At 40.0% G+C, this 13,581-nt stretch overlaps 1 long non-coding RNA gene and 2 other non-coding genes across 3 annotated transcripts in view; 2 read left to right on the top strand and 1 right to left on the bottom strand.

Moving 5' to 3' along the window:
- LOC125615693 overlaps nucleotides 1-13,371 on the top strand; it is a 15,886-nt gene extending 2,515 nt beyond the window's left edge. The window contains exon 3 of the long non-coding RNA XR_007346310.1: nucleotides 13,360-13,371. This is a non-coding gene — a long non-coding RNA (uncharacterized LOC125615693). The remainder of the gene's footprint in view (nucleotides 1-13,359) is intronic.
- Trnal-caa lies at nucleotides 9,343-9,448 on the top strand. The gene is made up of 2 exons: nucleotides 9,343-9,380; nucleotides 9,403-9,448. It is a non-coding gene; the product is annotated as a tRNA-Leu (tRNA).
- Nucleotides 9,895-9,966, bottom strand: Trnaq-cug. Its single transcript has one exon. It is a non-coding gene; the product is annotated as a tRNA-Gln (tRNA).
- Nucleotides 13,372-13,581: the final 210 nt, after the last annotated feature.

Here is a 13,581-nt window from a genome sequence, read left to right on the forward strand (position 1 = left end):
AGGTTCTCAGGGCCAGGTGCGCTGGGCGCGTAAGACAACGTGGCCGCGTCCGAACGGATCCAGGCGGCCGCGCCTGCACCCACCCCGGCGCGAGCGGAAGAGGCGGCCCGGCAGGCGGGGCTTAGCCCGCGCCTCCAGCTCCCCGCCAGATTCCGTGGCCTGGGGCTTGGCTGTTTCCTCCTGCAGACGACTGAGAGGCCCAGCCACCTGCCCTTGAGTGGAACGCGCCAGAACTGGAGCCTCCAAGATCGGTCACACGAGCAGGTGGTGTCTGCTGTGCGCAGCGGTGACAGAATATCCCCTGCCAGCCCGGTCCGGGCCTACATCCAACCTTCTGCGGCCGCAGTGCTTGGACCCCTAGTCTTTTGTTGGGTTTCCTTTTGGTGCCCAGGCCTCGGCCCCTGTAAAAGAAAGATGGCTTTGTGTAGGTAATGGGAAGCTCAGACTTCTGGCTTCCCATGAGGCCCAGAGGATGGGAATAGCAGATAAGCCCCACCTGGTAAGTGAGACACTTTAGTAACACACCCAACTACAAGTACTCAGGATTCTTAGAAAAAGAAATGTTTAATTGTCACACAGTAATATTTCTATAGGTCAGAAACAGACCAGTGCATTTCTTCTACTTTCCATTCAGATTGGTTTGCTGATCTAAGCCTCAGTTTCTTCTCCCCCGGAATGGGAATGATAACTATATCCTCACAAGGAGGTAGACTTTGTTTTATTTTGAACTATGAGGATGTTGATCCATTACTTTCATTGAAATTATAATAAAATATCCAGTGCATTGGGTTGTTGTATTGAATAGAACCTAAAAAATGCTCATTTCTTTCTGTAGAGAAACACTGAAAATCCTGTGATTGTAGGGGTCTTATAGTTCCGAAAATCCATTCTCTTATCCAGTAGACGTCCTACTCTTACATTGCCCCCTCATCCCTGAGTTGGTATTTCCTACTTTCCTTTGGGATTTTCTTAGTATTGTTCTTTTATCTGAGCAAGAGGAGCTTCTCCTTCCCAAACATCACTTAAGAGGATTCCATTCTGGTCCTCTTACCTATGGGGCACGAAATCCAGGCACTGAATGGACTAGCCAACCCTAAGCCTACCTTTCCCTCTGAATCATACTCTTGAGTACCCAGTGTTGAAACCTCAAGTGTAAATCACTTTAGAGCATTTCAGTAAAATGCCAGGCCACATCAAAGTTTTATCCTGGTTTGAAATTGAGTCACAATTGAAATTTGGAGAAATTAAGTGTATTTCTACTCTGATTTACTTTGAAAAGAATAAAACGTCAAAACAGTGTATAAATACAAAAGATATGATGGTAGATAAGGCTACCTATCATATCCTTATTTTAGGGACACAGGCCTGGAGATTGACTTTGTTTTTTAGGATTGATTGTGTAGTCCTGCTTCCCCACATGTTGAAGTTTGAGCATTAGAGAAGCACACTGAGGCAAGCATATGAAGCAGGATTTATTTAAAAAGGGGTAACATAGACTTCTGTCCGGGAGGAAGAAGGGGCCCCTTAGCTGGTATCCTAATAAGTGAGGTGTTCTGCCCTTTTTATATGCCTTTCCCCACTTATCTTTCTCCTTCCCGCATAGGTGACTAGGCCCAGGAATGCTTGGTAGGAGGGCCAAAAGGTGGGAAACAGGTGGGCTGAAGGGGGAAGGGCAGGATGGAGTAGCCAAGTACACATTAACAACCTTATAGCTCCTTGTAGAGGGGAAATTCCTGGGACAGGTTACCTTGGCAACTGGTTGGAGCTGGGGCAGGTTCTTGATTAGGGTAGAGGAAGGGCTCTGAAGGAATTAACATTTTAATCCCTCAGGGGACAGTCTCCAAAGTCCTTTCAAAATTGGCCTCCTTGATCCAACCTGACTCGATTTACCTATCTACACTGACTGCCTGTCTAATTCTGGCTTCATTATCTTAGCCCCTCATAACTTCTGGAGGCAGATGATCTGGAAGTAAAGAATTGAAGAACAAAATAGATTAGCGGGATGGTGTGGGAGTAAAGGAAAGGGAAGATTTATATTCCGTAATCACTATTAGTCCCCTTTCTTAAATGATTACTATCTTCCTTTCACCCTATGGATTTAATTCAATTATGATTTGCTCTATTGCTCAACTTGCCTGTTCATTTTAATTTTTGTTACTATACCCTGACCTATATCATTGAAACAATGTATCAGTTTGCAAATGTTTTTGAAAAGAATTTGTAGCCAGATAAATGCAACCCTTTCAGGTACTTGTCTCTTTGTAGTCTTTTTCTCCAGTCCATTTATGTATCACCTGCAAGGAGATAATCATCCTTAAAAACTATAGTGCTTTTTTCATTCTTTCACTTCTTATTCAGAAATCTTCAAAATTTCCCTTTTGTCTACAAAACATTGACTAAATTCTTTGATCTACATGCCCTATAAATAATATATATGGATTAATAAAATGTTTTAAAGTAATTTTCTATTTGCTAACTTTCCTCAATCTATGTTGCCTAAGGGAACTAGTGATTTCTGTTGTATTGGCTAAATCCAGGGAATCTTTGACAATCTCCATTTGACACCTCACAGGCATTTGACACTGTTGACACCCTCTTGTCTTCCAAGCAGCAAACTGAATAGGACTCCATGAGACAGAAAATATTTCTACTTCCTCTTATCTCCTCTTATCTACCCTTAGCCAAGAGATACTTTTCAGAGTTAGTCTGGAAAAAATAGGAAAAACACAAGGTACAACACATAATGTAAAAAATAGCCAACAGATTGATGGAACACAATAAGAAATTGAGACATAGACCACAATGTCAGTAAGAGTTTAGTATAAGAGAAAGAAAAAAATTGCAGATTGGTGCTGTACATTCAGTAAATGATCTTGGAATTATTAACAAGCTGTTTGATAGGAAAAAAAAAAAATCACATCTCACTTGTTACACCAAAATATATTTTAGATCAATTCAAAAAACTTTAAAAAAAAAAAGTTTCAATTTAAAAAATTAACTCAGCGGGCTGGGGCTGGGGCTCAGTGGTAGAGCGCTTGCCTAGCATGTGCAAGGCCTGGGTTCAATCCTCAGCACCACATAAAAATAAATAAATAAAATAAAGGTATTGTGTCCATCTACAACTAAAAAAAAAATTAAAAAAAAAATCAAGGGCTGGGGATGTAGCTCAGTGATGGAGTGCTTGTTTAGTATGCACATAGGCAGATCCCTAGCACCAAAGGTGTGAGGGTGTTCATTAGTTTAAATATGACACCAGAACCTCAAAAGCCTACTTTTGAACTGTAGGTTTTAAATTTCCCTCCAAAGAAGGAAAAAGGGAGTAAGTCTAGATGACTACTCTCTCTTTCACCTTTGGAACTTTATCTTCTGGAAAGAACAATGAGTAGAGACCTGGAAAATAGAGGGCATGGGTGGATTTATTTATTCTTGAGTTTGAGGTTAAGAAGGCTTAACTATTTTCTTGAAATTGCCCATAATTGGCTCACAGATATTGCAAAATGAATGCAAACACATGAAAGTCACCAAGGAGAATGAGTAGGGGAAGAGATATCTGAGTTCCACAATCTAGAAACAGCTGTTTCCTGGTAATCTAAGCAACAATGGTTTGCAGTTACTGGTAGTAGAGCTCAGTCCACGAAAAGCATACTTGTATACTTGCTCTTGGTATAATCAATGATCTGGAACCTAACTCAGCAGGAGTGTCCTGTTGGAGGGACTTAATAACACATAATACACCTAAAACTTAAGATCTCATTGTTTTCCATCCAGGCTCCTCATCTCTGTATGATTTGCACATTTCTCAAATTGGAAAGACATTGTTTCGTGTATTTATTCACAAAAACTTACCATAAGTACTAATTTTCATGACGNCTCATTGAGTTGCATAGTACCTCACTTTTGCTGAGGCTGGCTTTTTAACTCGCAATCCTCCTGCCTCAGCCTCCTGAGCCGCTGGGATTACAGATGTGCGCTACTGAGCCTGCTTTCTGATTGATTTTTTTTTTAATATTTATTTTTTAGTTTTCGGTGGACACAACATCTTTGTATGTGGTGCTGAGGATGGAACCCGGGCCGCAAGCATGCCAGGCGAGCGCGCTATCGCTTGAGCCACATCCCCAGCCCTTGATTTTTTTTTTAATTTTTTTTTTAGTTGTAGATGGACACAATACCTTTATTTTATTTATTTATTTATTTATTTTTATATGGTGCTAAGGATTGAACCCATTGCCTCCCACATGCTAGGCAAGTGCTCTACCCCTGACTACCATCCTAGCTCAACCTGATTGACTTTAAAAAATTTCTTTCTAAATGTTACTCCAATCCAGAAGCCACAAATTGATTGATTTGATTACATAAATGTGGAGACCAACCTCGCATGTGACTGAGTTAACTCTCCTGCTGGGCGATGTGGCATCTGGCACCCATGCTGCTAGACTGCCCCGCTCTTCTAGGGTTCGAGTGACTGTCTTCCTGCTCGGTGTGTCTTCCTATAGCCCCATGGGTAGGGCTATGCTCACCTGTTCCTTTGTAATATTACCCCTTGCCCTGTTTAGGATAAAATGTTTCATGGAAGTGCCTTGTGTGAGTCCCCTTCCCTTACTGTGCCCTTGGGTGTGGCCTGCTGCAGTCAACCTGCTGACAGTGGACATCATGAAGCTGGACTCGGCCCCCTGAAACCTGACCCCTTACCTCATTTGAATAGCTTCTCCTCAATAAAAGGGGTTAGCGCACATGCATTTGTGTTTGTGTGTCTGTGTGTACACGTGTGCGCACACTCGCGCGCTCTCTCTCTCTCTCTCTCTCTTCCTGCAGACCCTTAAGGTCAGAGGACCCCTCACAGCGACCCCAAAGAAAATGGTATTTGTGTCTCTTGTGTGGTTATTTTGCGCAGTCCAGTCAACCCAGTTTTCCTGGAGTGACACCTGAGCCTTTTAAAGGCGAGAACAGAAACTCGACACATAAAATTAAAAATCAAACAATTTCTACATGAAAAAATACCTCAAAATATTTGAATGCTAAAGGAGAACTGGGAAGATATTTTTAACAAATAAGACCAGATGAATTTCCTTAAAAGATCTTTTTTTTTTTGTTTTGTTTTTTTCTGTGAGAGCACCAGCTATCCTGAGGAAAACTTCAGAGGGAATCAGCTACTAGATGGTTCGATTAGTCTTTACCCCTATACCTAGGTCAGACTACGAATTTGTGGATTTGCATGTCAGGACCCCTACGGACCTCCACCAGAGTTTCTCCTGGCTTTGGCCTGTCCAGGCATAATTGATCATCTTTCAGGTCCTAGATGAATGGATAAAGAAACTGTGATATACATACACACAATGGAATATTACTCAGTCTTAAAGAAGAATGAAATTATGGATTTAAAGGTAAATGATGGACCTGGAGTATATATCTTGTTACGTGAAATAAGCCAATCTCAAAAAACCAAAGGCCAAATATTTTCTCTGATATGTGGATGCTAATCAATAATGAGGTTTAGGGGGCAAGGAAAGAATGGAGGAATTTTGGATTGGGCAGAGGGGAGTGAGGGGAGGGGAGGAAGTATGGGACTGGGAAGGATTGTAGAATGAGACAGATACTATTACCCTATGTACATGTATGATTGCACAAATGATGTGACTCTGCATCATGCATAACCAGAAAAATGAAAAGTTGTGCTCCATTTGTGTACAATGAGTCGAAATGCATTCTGCTGTCATGTATAACTAATTGAAACAACAATAACAAAAAAAGACAAAATACTTTGACAAGTAAAAACAAAAAGAGAAGGAAAATGAGTAAAGTATATGAACAGATGGTTCAAGGGAAAAGAATAAATGGCCAATAAACCTTTTTTAAATATTTAATTTTTAGTTGTATTTGGACACAATACCTTTATTTTACTTATTTATTTTTATGTGGTGCTGAGGATTGAACCCAAGGCCTCGCACATTCGAGGCCAGCACTGTGTCACTGAGCCACAACCCCAGCCCCACCAATAAACCTTTGCATAGTGGTGATACTCCTTTTAATTTATAATGTTATGAAAGATGGGAGACCTTGACAATACTCAGTATTGTTAAGAAAGTGAAAATAAAGGGGGTAGGATGAGATGGGGGTTCACTGGATTGGACAGGTTGGCATGGGGGACAGGATGGTGGGGTGGGAATGGGAAAGACAATAGAATAAATAATAACTTTCCTATGTTCATATATGAATATACAACCAGTGTAATTTTACATCATGTACAACCATAAGAATGGGAAGTTATACTCCAGGTATATATGATATGTCAAAATACATTCTACTGTCATGTATAACTAAAAAGAATAAATTAAAAAGTAAAAAAAAAAAAGAATGTGAAAATATAGATTCCAACACACTGTGGGAATATAAGCGGAAAGAACATCATTGAAAGCAACTTAACAGTAGCTAAGTTTTTAAAAATGCACATACTTTTTGAACCTTCTGTTAGAGTCTGTAAACAAGTCTGGATGGCGCCTGGCAAAATGCCAGAGGGAGTGGTTTGTGAAGTAACACCAGCAAGCCATTAAGTGTGGAGATTTCTTATTGGTTGACTGATGTATCTAGTTTATGCTAATTAAGATAAGCTGTGTGGAATGTATAAATACCTCTGTTGTCCTACAATAAATGGCTCCTACTCCTGCTGTATCAATCTACACAAGTTCTTGGTCAACCCCCCACATCCCCCCCCCACCCCCGCTATTTTGCCCAGCCAGCCGGCTGCGGCAACCTTCTACTCCACTTTTCTTCCATTTGCACAGATGATTGTTTATACAAGTATTGTCCTTACAGCATTGTTTGGATTTGTAAAATACTGGAACCTTCATAAAAATAGTTCATTAGGGAACAAGTTAGTGGAAAATACTATGCAGGCTTACAATGGAGTGCTATGCTTTAACAAAAATGAACGTGTTAGATCAATATATGCCAATATGAATGGAGATCTGAAATTCATGTATTCATTAATTCAACAAATGTTTGTTGAGTGTGCCAGTCATTGTATTGACTATGCCAGGCACTCTTCTAGTCTCCAGGACACTGGGGAACAAAACAAAGTTCTTGAGTTTCTGCAGTTACTTTTTAGAGGGAAAGACAGAAAATAAATAAACTAAGAATCAAATATGAAATAGTGTAAAAGATACCATGAAGAGAAATGAGGCAGGATATGGAGGATGGAAAGTGATGGAGTCTTATTAGGTGATCAGGGAAAGTTTCTCTGATAAGGTAGCAAAATAGCTACTGCAGTTTTGAATCTCAAATCTGAATATCAATGGCATTTATTTCAGAAAAATTAAAACATGTTCACACAAAAATCAGCACAAAGCACTATTCATAACAGTCAAGCTTGGAAACAACTGCATATCCTTGAATGGCAAGTTGTTATATAAACTATGGTATATCCGTACCATGGAACACTAAAAGTGAATGAACTATTGAAACAATTTAAATGGATCTCAAGCAAATTGTGCCAGGTAAAAATATAAATTTCAAAAGGTTACATACAATCTGTATTATTCCACTCATAACATTCTTTCTTTCTTTTGACATGTCAAAATTATAGAGCTAGGGAACAGACTAGTAGTTGCCAGGGTTTACAGAGGGGAAGGAAAGAAGTATCTGAGGCTTTAAGATGGTAGCACCAGAGAACCTTGCAATGGAACAGTTCTGTCTTGATTGTGGTGTTGGTTGTATGCTATTTACATATACAATAAAATTACATGGAACTAAACACACAAACACATGAGTGCATATGAAAATGGTGAGAAATAAATATCAGTAGATTATATCCATATCAATTTCCTGGTTGTGGCCTACACCTATAGTTCTAGTTACTCAGGAAGCTGAGGGAAGATCTCTTGAGTTCAATACCAGCCTGGGCAACATTGTGAGATCCTGTTTCAAGAAAAAAACAAAACAAAACAACTAACCCTAACCTTAACCCCAACCCTAACCCTAACCCTTACCTTAACCCCAGCCCTAGGATCTTCATTTTTTGATGTTTTGTAATGACATGCCTCAAAGGGTTGCCTCTCTACATATTATTCAGGACATTTGGTGGACTTTAAATCTGTAGATTTGAGGTCTTTAGTTCTGAAAAATAATTTTATATCTATTGTCTTTATCTCATTTCCTTCATTTTCTCCTCTTTTCTGGAGGCCCCAGTAGTATGAGGGTAAATCTTTTATTCTACACTATTATTTTCTTATTGATCCTCTTCCATTTCTCATTCTTCACCCTACTTTCTAAGAGATTTCTCCAACTTTATTTTGAAATTTACAAAAATAATTCTGCCATTATAATATTAATTTTAAGAGTTTCCCTTGCCTTCTCTTGTTTCATTAGTGCAATATCTTCTTTCTTCTCCTTGAGGATTTAATTGTAATTTTTTAAAAAGACATCCAAATTCTTGCATTTGTATTAGTTTCCTCTTAGATCCTCCCGACCTGTTTGTATTCATCCTTGTCTTTATTGTAGAAATATTTCCAAAAAAGATCTGGTTGTCCTTGATTGTCATTCATATTTAACATTATGAATGAAAAATCGGATGCTGGGTGTTCTGTAGATCTGGGCCAAAATTTTGGACTGGAGATTCTTTAGATATCACATTGATACCTGGCCATTTCTTCGGAGGACCTTTATAAATGTCTGTGTCTGTTGTTATCTCTAGTACTAGTTTGCAGTAGTATTCACCTCAGCAGAATGAACTTGTTTGTCTAGTTCTGCAAGTTTGGTGAAGGGATCTGGGGATGTTGGCTCTCTGTTGATATTTCCTTCTGCCATTATGTTTTTTCACATCAGCTATTCTCCCTCTTTCAACTCCCGATCAGACCAACTCCTGTTACTTTTACAGCCAGTCTTCCTGCTCAAGGTCCCAGACGCCCACTCATCCTGCCCTTCTTGTCTACATAGGCTTTCTCACATGGTCCATATCTCTGGATCACTTTCCTGCACAACTCGCTTGGTTTGCCATGCAGCATTCGGAACCGAGCCCGTGCTTTGTGTCCTTTCACATCACGGATAAAGGGGACTTTCTTGCCTAGTCTGGAGTCAGTGCCATGTTGTTGGGATCTTCACGCTTCTGTACACTGGGCATGGGAGGAAGTGAGGGGAGAGAAACTTTAAATTCTAGTCCGGATTAGGAGGAAAACCTCACGAGTTGCTCAGAATTTCTGATTTTACGAAGAAAGAGGATTCAGTTTACTTATAACGACTCGTATTTCTATTTCTTCGGTTAAACTATTTTTTTTAAATGTAGTAGTTTGCACTGTGTGGACATTCATTACAATTGAAGAATATAATGATTTCAGAAAAACCTCCGGGTGTGTCAGGATGGCCGAGTGGTCTAAGGCGCCAGACTCAAGCCTTGCTTCCTCCTGTTGAGGGTTCTGGTCTCCGAATGGAGGCGTGGGTTCGAATCCCACTTCTGACACAGCTACTTTTGTTTATTTGAGGTCCATAATTTCAGCCATTTCTTCACTCTTATTCTATTTTTTTTTCCTGTTTAATATTAACTAAAATGACGGACCTTTACTGAGATCGGTCCTCTTCCTTTTCCTGTTTGTTTATTAATCACAAAGCTCGTTTTGTCCTGTTCTCTGGCCAGCTCATTAAAGTCACATTTACTAAATTCGCTGTAACCTGGGGACATCAAGGGGGAGTAGGAGGTACGAAATTAGTGTGATGGGAACAGAAAGGCTCATTACATATATTCGGTGATTAAAGAATGATTCAGAATTCACTGATTACTGGGACTGCATGTCACATATCCTTTTCTCATTGTCAGAGCTCATCAAAATCTAAAGACTTGGAATTCAAAAGGCGAAAATTACACTGTTTGAGACCAGAGAAAGAGAAGCAAAAGACAGACAATATGAAAGGTTCCACCGAGATTTGAACTCGGATCGCTGGATTCAGAGTCCAGAGTGCTAACCATTACACCATGGAACCCTTCCTGACAAGCTCTGGATACACTGTCCATCTGAGGTCTCTTTGTACTCTTGAAAAATGAACTATATCAAACAAATTGAAAATGAAATATCACTTTAAATAAAAGCTCTATATTTGCATCCTAATTAATGTAAAATAATTTTTACAAGGGTATTTTTTTTTTCGGGATAGAAAATATCCCCACTTTCCAGCGGCCGGGCGTTAGAAACGCCAAACGTAGGTTGGGAGGGGGAGGGGTGGAGTCACACACTGTTTCCACTGCTGCTTCTTCCCAGGTTTCTTTCCTTCCATCTCAGGAGGGGCGGGATTTGATTCAAGAATATTGTTACCTCGGGAGACTAATTTCCTTTCATTTCCGACCCCTGAAAGGACAAACTTGATTTTAGCCCCAGCGTTTGAAAGGGAACAATGATATATATAACATCGCCCTTTTTCCGCGTCACTGACTCATTTTATCGGTTTCTGAAGACATCTAGAGCTAACTCCGTCTATCTTAGTGCTTCCCCTCAGTTGTAATCATGAGTCTGAACTTTTAAAATCTATCTTTCCTCTCCAAAGTGCCGTAATTACAGGACAGAATCTTCACTCTGCTTTAATATAGCCCAAGGTCTGGTACTTAATTGAAGTTCAGTGTTTGTTCCATGAATGCATAGATGAAAGGGTGAGTGAATGAATGAACGAATGAAGGGCAGATGGATGGACAAACGAATGAATACTCAGTAGGGTAGCCCAGCCTCAGATTTTTTTGGAGAATTTCTTTTTGCCTTCATTCCATAGGCTAATTCTGACAAGTCTAAAGGGAGTTAAATCCTCCTTCTCCCCTTCCTCTTCTTTTTCCTTTTCGTTCTTGGCTTTCCCGGTCCCAGCACCAAGTGGATACCCAGGAATCCTGGAATCATTTTCTGGCATCCATTCTTTTGAATGTCTTCATCCAAGCAAGGTGCCTGTTACAAAAAAGTCAATTAATAGAAATGGAATTGAATAGAGTTTTGGGAAATAGTGTAGTGTGAAATCCAAAGACTTCTGGATAGGTGATTATAAAGTCCTCTCAGGTGCGTACTCCCTCCCTTTGTAAACATAAACTCTCCATACTATCTGCTGGAATGTCCTAGCCTTAAAAGATGGTTTATACTATCTCAGATCTAGTTAAGGTCTTTCTTCCCTAGCTCTGGTGGCACCCTTTTTACTTCACAAACCACCACCTTGTTTAAGAAAGAAGGAAGGAAAGAAAAGGAGGGGAGGCTAACTAGCTGGGGATGTAGCTCAGTGATGGAGTGCTTGTTTAGTATGCACATAGGCAGATCCCTAGCACCAAAGGTGTGAGGGTGTTCATTAGTTTAAATATGACACCAGAACCTCAAAAGCCTACTTTTGAACTGTAGGTTTTAAATTTCCCTCCAAAGAAGGAAAAAGGGAGTAAGTCTAGATGACTACTCTCTCTTTCACCTTTGGAACTTTATCTTCTGGAAAGAACAATGAGTAGAGACCTGGAAAATAGAGGGCATGGGTGGATTTATTTATTCTTGAGTTTGAGGTTAAGAAGGCTTAACTATTTTCTTGAAATTGCCCATAATTGGCTCACAGATATTGCAAAATGAATGCAAACACATGAAAGTCACCAAGGAGAATGAGTAGGGGAAGAGATATCTGAGTTCCACAATCTAGAAACAGCTGTTTCCTGGTAATCTAAGCAACAATGGTTTGCAGTTACTGGTAGTAGAGCTCAGTCCACGAAAAGCATACTTGTATACTTGCTCTTGGTATAATCAATGATCTGGAACCTAACTCAGCAGGAGTGTCCTGTTGGAGGGACTTAATAACACATAATACACCTAAAACTTAAGATCTCATTGTTTTCCATCCAGGCTCCTCATCTCTGTATGATTTGCACATTTCTCAAATTGGAAAGACATTGTTTCGTGTATTTATTCACAAAAACTTACCATAAGTACTAATTTTCATGACGTGGGAAGGAGAAAAATGATTCCGCTTTTGACAAAATTTATAATGTATGGGAAAAAGCAAACAATTTCAGAAAACTTTTCAAGAAGTATGGTTAGTGCTAAAATAAGTGATGGATTGAGTGATAACAGAGTGTACCCAAAGCATACCGAGAGGAATACCCAATTAAGAATAGGTAGTATGATTAGAAGCTGCCAAAAAAAAAAAAAAAAAGATGATTGAGCCCAGATCTGATTTGTGTTCCCAGCATGCTGTCTTTCTTCTTTGCTGCACTCATCAGATTGAGTTTTTTTTTTAAAATTCTTTATGAATTCATTAATTCACTTATTGAATTTGTGAAATAAATATAAACTCATTATTTTAACAACTCAAACAAATGTTGAAAATAAAATTTATAATCTCTTTTCCTCTCTCCTGATAACATCACTGGTAACAATCTGAACTGTGCCCTTTCTATACATTGTTCTTTTGTATTATTGTGTAGCACTCTTTTTTTTCTGGTAACAATATATCTCAGATGTGATTCATAGTGTTTTTTTTTTTTTTTTTTTGTTTTTTTTTTTTACAGTAATGTGTCATATTAGGGCCATCATTAAAGGCTTATTTTCTCCATTAGGCTCCAGGGCAGGAATCATCTTTCCTATCCCCCTCATCATCCTCAGCTGCTAAATGTAATCCTGAACCTTGTGGGAGGGAGACTTCAAGCTAGGCTTCCAGGAGAAAGCAATTTCTAGGGTGAGGCCTAGAGGATGAAGAAAAGCGATGAGGACGGAGGCAATTGCTAGCAGTGGCCCCAGAAAGAAAGAGACGCACCTGTTAGAGTCTGTAAACAAGTCAAAATAACACCTGGCATTTTGCCAGGGGAATGTTAGAGTTCGTAAACAAGTCTGGACGGTGCCTGGCAAAATGCCAGAGGGAGTGGTTTGAGAAGTAACAAAAACAAGCCATTAAGTGTGGAAATTCTTTATTGGTTGACTGATGTATCTAGTTTATGCTAATTAGATAAGCTGTGTGGAATGTATAAATACTGCTCCTGTCCTGCAATAAACGGCTCCTACTCCTGCTGTATCAACGTACACAAGTTATTCGTCACCCCCTCCGCTTATTTTGCCCAGCCAGCCGGGCTGCGGCAGATGGTGGCCCGTACGGGGAGCCCCGGGACACTCGGGGGTAAGTGACGAAAAAAAGCTGCCCGTCCATAGATAGGACGGGGGCAATCTGCTCGTCCCTAGGCAGATAGGGCGAGAGGAAAAATGGCCATTTTAAGAAGATGGAGAAGATTGATACAGTATGTTTGTGTCTTGTTTTGTCTCAGTGTATTGTATTGTCTTTGTGATGAAAATATGGAAGGGGTGAGAAGTAAATTACTAAGGGAAGAAGGCACCCCAGTGGAACCAAGAATAGTTAGGGCATGTGTTGATAAGAGCCCAGGAACTCTAGTCAGAAAGAAAAAGAAAGTTCAGAAGAAGAAAGATTATCAGAGGAGGAAGGATTATCAGGAAAAAAGTTGCAACAAAAGGCTATTACTAAATACTTTTCCTTACCGGAGGGTGCGTGAAGCGGAGAGGCGGCTGCCAAGTGTGCAAGCCGGTCACAGCGCAGCAAGGATTTTCCAAGAGGCGGCGGTGACTGGCCCTTCCCCGCCTCCTGGCC

This window comes from Marmota marmota, unplaced genomic scaffold (genome assembly GCF_001458135.2).
Source record: "Marmota marmota marmota unplaced genomic scaffold, marMar, whole genome shotgun sequence".
In the NCBI taxonomy this organism is placed as follows: domain Eukaryota; kingdom Metazoa; phylum Chordata; class Mammalia; order Rodentia; family Sciuridae; genus Marmota; species Marmota marmota.